At 34.8% G+C, this 7940-nt stretch overlaps 1 non-coding gene across 1 annotated transcript; it reads left to right on the forward strand.

Annotated features, from left to right (window-relative positions):
- The first annotated feature begins 338 nt into the window (after nt 1-338).
- Nucleotides 339-411, forward strand: Trnaa-ugc (transfer RNA alanine (anticodon UGC)). Its single transcript has one exon. It is a non-coding gene; the product is annotated as a tRNA-Ala (tRNA).
- Nucleotides 412-7940: the final 7529 nt, after the last annotated feature.

The following is a 7940-nucleotide window of genomic DNA, read 5'->3' on the forward strand; positions in this document are numbered from 1 at the left end:
ACACATCCAGAGAGTGAATATTAAAAATGAAAATCCCTGGGCTCCACTCCCTGGAGATTCTGGTATGGGATGTCTGGATGTGTAACCTGGGTGACTTGTAAATGGTCCATAGACCACTCTGCAAACACTGCACATTGGTTGGCTTTGTAGCAGAATGCACAAAACCTATTTGCAGGGCAGCTATTGCTCTCTCTAATGCTGGGAATTAATATGTAATGTATGAATAACCTTGGTTGTTTAATTTAATTTATTATTATTTATTAATATTTGATAAGTATATGAAACATTATTAGGAAAAATTGCATATTAGCCTCACCACTTCAATCATTGTGTTGACTGGAGGTGTGGCTCAAGCGGTAGAGTGCCTGCTTTGCAAGCATGAAGCCCTGGGTTCAAACCCCAGTTCCACCAAAAATATAAAAAAAAATTGTGTTTATTCTCATTATCAAGCACCATGCCTACTACATTTTTTAAATGAGATAAGTTGGATGAATGATTAAATATTTTTCATTTATGTTTTCCTATTCAAAACATTTTCTTTCATGTCTTCTGGATAATAATAGAAAAATATTTCAAAATTGTTATATTAAATCAAGACCTGAACATGCTTTCCCCTTGTGTGTATGTGAGACAGAGAAAGAGAGAGAGAGAGGAGAGTGAGAGAGAGAGTATTCTTAGTTGTAAAAACTGAAGACGTAGAGAATCATGACTGAAGGCAATGCAGTCAGGAACAACTCATAATTTATACCATGGGACCATTTCCCCAATTAATGGAAGGCCATAAACAAATGTTAGGTGTTACTAAGTGTGGCAATGTATTTGACAAAAAAATCTGTACAAATCAATAATAATAATAATAGCTCAGGAATTCATGAGTTATTCAAGTTGTTCTGGATAAAGGACACTGATATTATAATAAAATATTATGAGATGTGGTTCCTGAAGAAAAGGTGCTAACATGGTAATTTAAAGGGGTAAACCTGTAATTACTACAAATTCTTAGGGTTTATGTTTGGTTAACTTGGGCAAGGTAGTATTTTTCCATTCTATTTATTATTCAACTTGAGCTAACTGAATTTAGAATCTAGGTTTTCTTCTGAAATAAAAAAGACAAACCAATAAGTAGATAATAGTCCCATTAGTTACCACCTAATCATATAATATTTTTTATAAACCTTCCAAAATGACCTACCTAAAATGTGCATTCTATCTGTTGAATGTATTATCCAATATGAAATTGTCCAGTTATCTGGTTCTGAACTTATGCCATTTTTCTTCATAAAATTTTAGAATCTAGGAGACACTATGGCAGTCTTTTCTAAGTCATTGAATTTTCTATCTTATAAGGATTTGTTTCATATGAATAGAAGAATGCCATCTGCAATAAGCACTTAAAAACTACAAAGGAGGTAGATACCAGAAGACCTCGCCCGCAGGCCTACCTGCAAATACCAGAGAATTACTCCCTCCCAACCTTGAATTCTTTGACCTACAGAGGCCCATATGCTACAGAGCACCAAATTGTCTTCTGCAGGATTTCATATTCCCCCTTCTTTATGTCTCCTTTCCTCTGCTTTTCTAATTATAGAGATAAAAATTGGTCTAACTTTCATTATATATTTATTAGCTGATCAATGTGATTTAGTCTTTTCTTCAAAGTAAAAACATTTGAAGACAGTTATTAGCTCTACAACCAGATCTTTTAAGACACATAGAAATATGACTTAAATTTAACATTTTAGAAGTAGATTTATGTTTTAAAGTTTGATGGGATTTTAGTATTTGATAGCTTCCAGAGGAAAATATTTTAACTCATTGTTTAAACTACTGTCAAAAAGTCTTAGTTTGTATTAGAAAATTCTTTCTCTGTAGATGGAAACTTTAAATTACCGTTGTACTTGACTTTTGAAACTCTATTTTCACTGAGTAGTACCAAAGAAAAATTTGAGCTCCTTTTAATTATAATAAATTTAAATGTTTAATTAGCAAACAATTTCCTTTCAAGTTGGAAAAATTTTGACTTAACTAAATTTAAATTTTAAGGGATTAATACAAGTAAATACACAAGAAGGAAAAACTATAATAATAATTAACAATTAGTAAAATACTAGATTTTAACAACTGGAAAAATACTTGATTTTTCATGCAGATCCAGTGAAAAATCTGGTAAAGCTAGTGCATGTGAAACCAAGGAGTTTCATAATAAAATTCATGAATAGCAATGGACGGATGTCAAGGGTTGTGCTGAAAAGACACACTTTACACTTCTACTTTTATAAACTATTTTTTTTCCATTTTAAATTCAAAACATTTTTTCTGTGTTTTGTTACACATGCTCATTTCAAAAAGATTTTTCACTACTGGACAGAATTCTAAAGAATAGTTTTTATACTAATGGCTACAAGATTTAGCACAAATTTAGAATGCAGCATCACATTAGGTATGTGATTAATTCAGAATTTCTAAATGACCTCATACTTTAAGGGCCTTGTGTCCTTTCTGCTCACTTTACAGTGGCCTCTGTCATGGGCCAACTACAAGCTTGGAGAAAAAGTTTAATCCTCCTGTAGCCATGTTGTAAATCCCAACAATCTTTGTTTTGCATTAGTATATTGATGTAGTCTTGGCAATGCTATTTTACATTCACTGAGTTTTAAACTGATGCAAACTAAGAATAATATGCCAATATACTCAGAAAATAAGTAAACTTGAAAATTTTTTCTCAAATTCTCAATAATATTAATCATAACACTTCTTAAGAGATCTCATTTTCTTCTTCCTTACATCTGGTTGCATTAGAAAAAATATTAGTGGACCATCTTTACCTTATGGCATTGCTTTCCTTCAGAGTTGAAAAACTGCTTCTTATACTTTATCAGAAGCACTATTGGCTCAAGTCAATATATATATATATATATATATTGGGCAAAAGAGCATATTTATAGTTCTTTGTATTTAAATGAGTAAGTACAAATGGAGATAACCCCTGGGGCTTCTGCCCATTTCTGCACTATGTCTCAATTAAAAGTCTTTTTTCTCACATGAAAAATAATTATATATTTATATTTTATGTGTTGATTTGGTAAGTTTTTGAGTTTTGATACTCCATTTATTCAAAAATAAACATCTAAAATCTAAACACTGTGAAAAATTAAAAGCTGCACATGTATCATTCATGAACTTATCCAGTACTTATTACTGAGCCTACAGAGTGAGCTAAATTTTAGAAATAAGCACTAGCACAGATCTCACATTATAATATAGCATAGCTTCCACTTACAAGAATTATAACATGTGAACATTCTGAGTAGAACATGTGTTGTATAAGGAGGATGCAATAAATTAATTCATTTTCACTCTTTGAGAAGTGAACTTTCACTTAGGCTGAACTCCCTTAGTTATTTATTTGAAGAATAAAGTACATTAGAAGTAAGGTTATTGTTTTTCCAAGTCTTAACTACACAAAGACTCCAGATTCCTTCCTGGCTTCCTTGAAATGCTCACTAATAAGAACATCTTCCCTCCAGAATCCAGTTAATGTGCAGTGAGAGACTGAAGCCACATGTAGATACCTTGTGTCAGTGTCATAATCAAAACTTGTCTCAACTGAGTTCTCAAGCAAAAGCCAGCATCAACTCCCAGCATGTGAATAGTCCATTTTGATGTCAGACTAGTAGAATTTCCAAGTGACCAGAGAGAGACTCAGCTGATGTCTGTCTTCAGCTGTCCTAGAGACCCAAAGCAGAACCTGGAAATGGTATATTTTAAGTTTCTCAAGCAAGTATTTATAATATAATTTTGTTTCCTCAATACTGACTTAGCCTTAGGACCTATGTGCCTAGAGGTCATTTACATCCACTGTATTGTTAAATTAGCTAAGGTATGGTAACACATACACAGAAGACTCTCAGTGACTTCACACATCAAGCGCTAGCTGTTGATCATAGTACGTTTTCCTCATAAGTCAGCAGTTGGCTTTACTCCAGCAAGTCATAAAGGGATCTAGGTTGATAAGTGACTCACTACCTAATAGCTACATTTTTCTGGAACATACATTGCCCTTGTTTGCTGAGGCAGGGGGAAGAGGAGACTGAAGACTCACATATGGGCTTTTCATAAACTCATCTTTCACTTTCACTCATGTTTAATTGGACACGGCTAGTCACATAGCTCTCCCTGACTGCAGATGGCCAAGCAAATATAGATGAGGAAATGGAATCTGTGGTATTTCAGACTTCCACACTCACAGAATCAGATTGTTGTCAGGAATTTCACGAAACATCCCACTTTCAGGTCTATGTGCCATAATACAAAGAAGTATGTAATTGTTCTAAAAGTAGAATAGTAACAAGTTTTAGAACATGGCACGATATTCCATTCTAAGAAAGAACTCCATGTCTGATGTACTTTTGAAGTTCCTTCAACTGATTTTCTTCTGGAAACACTTATTCCTCACTGTAGATCTTTAGACCTTCATACTACTCTAAGAAGTATGTAACTGCTGTTCTAAAAGCAGCTTACTAACAATTTATAGAATTTTGGACAATTTTCCTTTCTACGAAAGAACTCTGCACACAGGTAAATTTGATGAAAGTATACAAAGCTTGAAAAATTAAGAAGATGAATCTGAGCAGAAACGAGGAAGAAATATTTATTTACAGTTTGGATATGTCCATTATGCTGTAAGAACAGATATTGTTTCATTTGATACAACTGCTCTCTAAAGTAATCATTATGACTATCATTTCACAGATGAGGAAACTGAAGTGCAGAGAGCTTAAGTAATTAGTCCAAGGTCATACAATATGTTGGTTGAGAACCATTATTTTACTAAAATGGAAGAAAATCAGAGGGTGGACTCTGGATCAGGTCAGGTTGTTGGTTTCCAAGAATCATCACAGATTAGTAGAGTTATTACAATATTAAAAGTGCATGGACCAGAACCTGACTCTCAGCTTTTCCAGCTCAGAAGCATCTGTTATCTCAATTGCCATGAACACCTAGACTTTTTTTCATAGCACCTACCAGACAAAAGAAATTACTAACAATTCATTAAGTAACAAGGACCAACTTAATGAAGCACTCATATCCTAATAACTTATTAATCATATAAACAAATAACACATACAAATTTTAATACAGTATTAGTGTTTCATTAAATAACTGCAATTACTTGCTAATGGTCTACATGCACCTCTTAGATCTACACTACTTCCCAAATCTTAAAATCAAATTGGACAACCCCATCTGACTTCCTGTTCCAAGTTAATTTTCATGCAGTACTTACTACTTCCTTTTAATTATGGACACTGATAAAAACATAGATTTTTCAAGGATACGACATCATTAAGAGAAAATAACAGAATCCAATAATTGAACTGTGAGCTACTTAGTCCTCTATGAAGTATCCAACAGATATTGAGTATTTCCATACTCACCTTGAAAATTTGTACTGTGGTACCACACTTCCATGTGAACTTGGGATTCCTAGGCAATGTTTGGACAGGTAGCATTTGTTTCTGAAATTTGTATCTATCCTGCCTTGAATGACCATCTATATGTGGCTTGACTTATCCTTTCTTCAGTTTTATTAATATAGTCTAAGAGATACTTTAGACTCTACTACTGATTACATGTCTTCTTAGGCTGGACTTGTTATTTGGTTCTCTGACGGCAATTTCATTTGCCTTGTTACCAATTTCCTATAGAGAACTTCTATACGCCCCTCATGGAGAAATAACAAAAACTACTCAAAACCATCCAAGAAGTTGGTATGAAAACTTCAAGGACCATGTTGGGCAGATCATTAAAAAACAAATCTTTGGGCTTGTCACTACATTATTTTTAATATCATCTGAGTCCCAAGTGAAATGTACATACCAGACTGTGAAGCATCTCAGGTTCTCACTTTCACTACTTAGACTCATTTTATGAACTCGGAGACATAATTGACCAAGCTCTTACACCACGTTGAGTTTTCCATGAATATCAAAGCTTCCTCTATTCTCCAAAATACAATGTTCCTTTCCTCTTTAGCAAACACTTTGACAAAATAAGGCTGGGTGTGACAGTTCATGCCTGTAATCCCAGCTACTTGTAAGGTAGAGGAAGGTGGATGGAGGTTCAAAGCCAGCAGAGGTAAATTTAGCAAGACCCCATCTCAAAAACAAACATTGGCACACTCCTATGATCCAGACTGCTCCAGGGTCAGAGGTAGGAATAGCTAAGTCTGAGGACTGCATGGACAAAAGTACAAGACCCTATCTGAAGGAGAAAAAAAAAAAAAAGGACTGAGGGTATGGCTCAAGTGTTTGAGTACCTGCCTAGCAAGCTGGAGGCTAGTTTAATCCTCAATACCACCAAAACAATTTTTTTAATTAACAAAATGTTTTCATTGTTTCTATAATGAAGGAAGAATAGAATCATATTTGTATAAGCAAATAATAGTTAAATAATATATTTTAGTTACTTTGAACACATTTCTCATCTCCTCAACCATCATTTGCTTCAGAGAATCCAGCATCTAGGCAGAAGCCCCCGAATGCCAATAAAGCATAACTTCAAAAGCATACTCTCAAGATTGTTTCTTATCTGTGTCATATGTTTCAGTAGTAATAATTGAAGGAGAGTGGAAATTTAATTATTTTTCAACTTTTCGATATGGTTTATGTCATCATTGTTCAGAAATCAAAAGCACATAAAATCAGAGAAAAATGTCATTTCAATATAAAAATTACTCTGCTAACCCCATAAAAATCCTCCAGTCTGAAAGATGGAAGCTTGCCATCATTATCAAACACCTCTCTTTGCAGTTTTTCTACCCATGCTGTTCACTGGAGGGAAGAGTGAAGATTGCTGAAAATAAAGCAATCCCCCATTTAACAAGTGTTAAGAAAAACCTGGAGCTTTCATTTATTGAGATTTTTAATCCTAGCACCTTTGGTTGATAGATTCTAATACCCTGTTTTGCAAATTCATAGTTGTTATTCATTGGTTAGAATGATTAAACATGATATTTGTGCTATAGTTTCTATCTGAAATGTCCCCCAAATGCTCACTTGGTGCAATTGAAAGGTGGAACCTAGTGGGAGAAAGTTAGGTCAGTGTGGATTGTGAGACCACAGTCTCTTTTTGCACTCTCTCTGGGCTTCCTAGATATCATGAACCCAGCAGCTTGCCACACTATACACTCCTGCCATAATGTCCAGACTCTCCCCAGGTTCAAAGGCAATGGGACCAGGAAATTTGACAAATGTGTTAGTCAGACTTCCATCACTGTAACCTGAGACAATCAATTTATAAGGAGAAAAGGTTTATTCTGCCTCACCATTTCAGAAGTTTCTGGACAATGGTCACTTAGCCCCGTTGGGGAAAGTCAGGACATCACGGCAGAAGTGTGTTGCTAGCTTCTGGTCTGGCTTTGGCTCTAGAAAACCATGATCCTGCACATTATGCGTTAGTAATTTTCTGGTCATTAGGGTTACCAGAGAACAGATAATTTCAAAACCCTGGAACCTTCTCACCACACATACTTGCTTCTCTTCATATTATATGTGGTAAATCTGCACTAAAACTGTGGTCAAGTCACAAATTCTTCCCTTATGTCTTATCATCCCAGGTCCCAGGTGTGCAGCACCCCTACCTGGGATAGGAGGCTCGTCACGTGGGCAAGAGCAAGTGAGAACTGACTGGAATCCAGTGTTCCACAAAGCCTCATCTCAGACCTGATGCAATGTCACATCCATATCTATTTTGTAGAAAAAAGGAAACTGTGCAGCATGGCCTATCATTAGTATTCCATTAACCATGAGGACAAAGGACAGAGTGAACATTTATTGAACAATTATACATTCTACCTCAATCTGTCATCTCAGTCATAATCACTTGTTTTCTTTAACATACAACATTTCTGGCACAAAAAAAGGAAAAAAAAAAAAAAC

Source organism: Castor canadensis, chromosome 9 (genome assembly GCF_047511655.1).
Source record: "Castor canadensis chromosome 9, mCasCan1.hap1v2, whole genome shotgun sequence".
Lineage (NCBI taxonomy): Eukaryota > Metazoa > Chordata > Mammalia > Rodentia > Castoridae > Castor > Castor canadensis.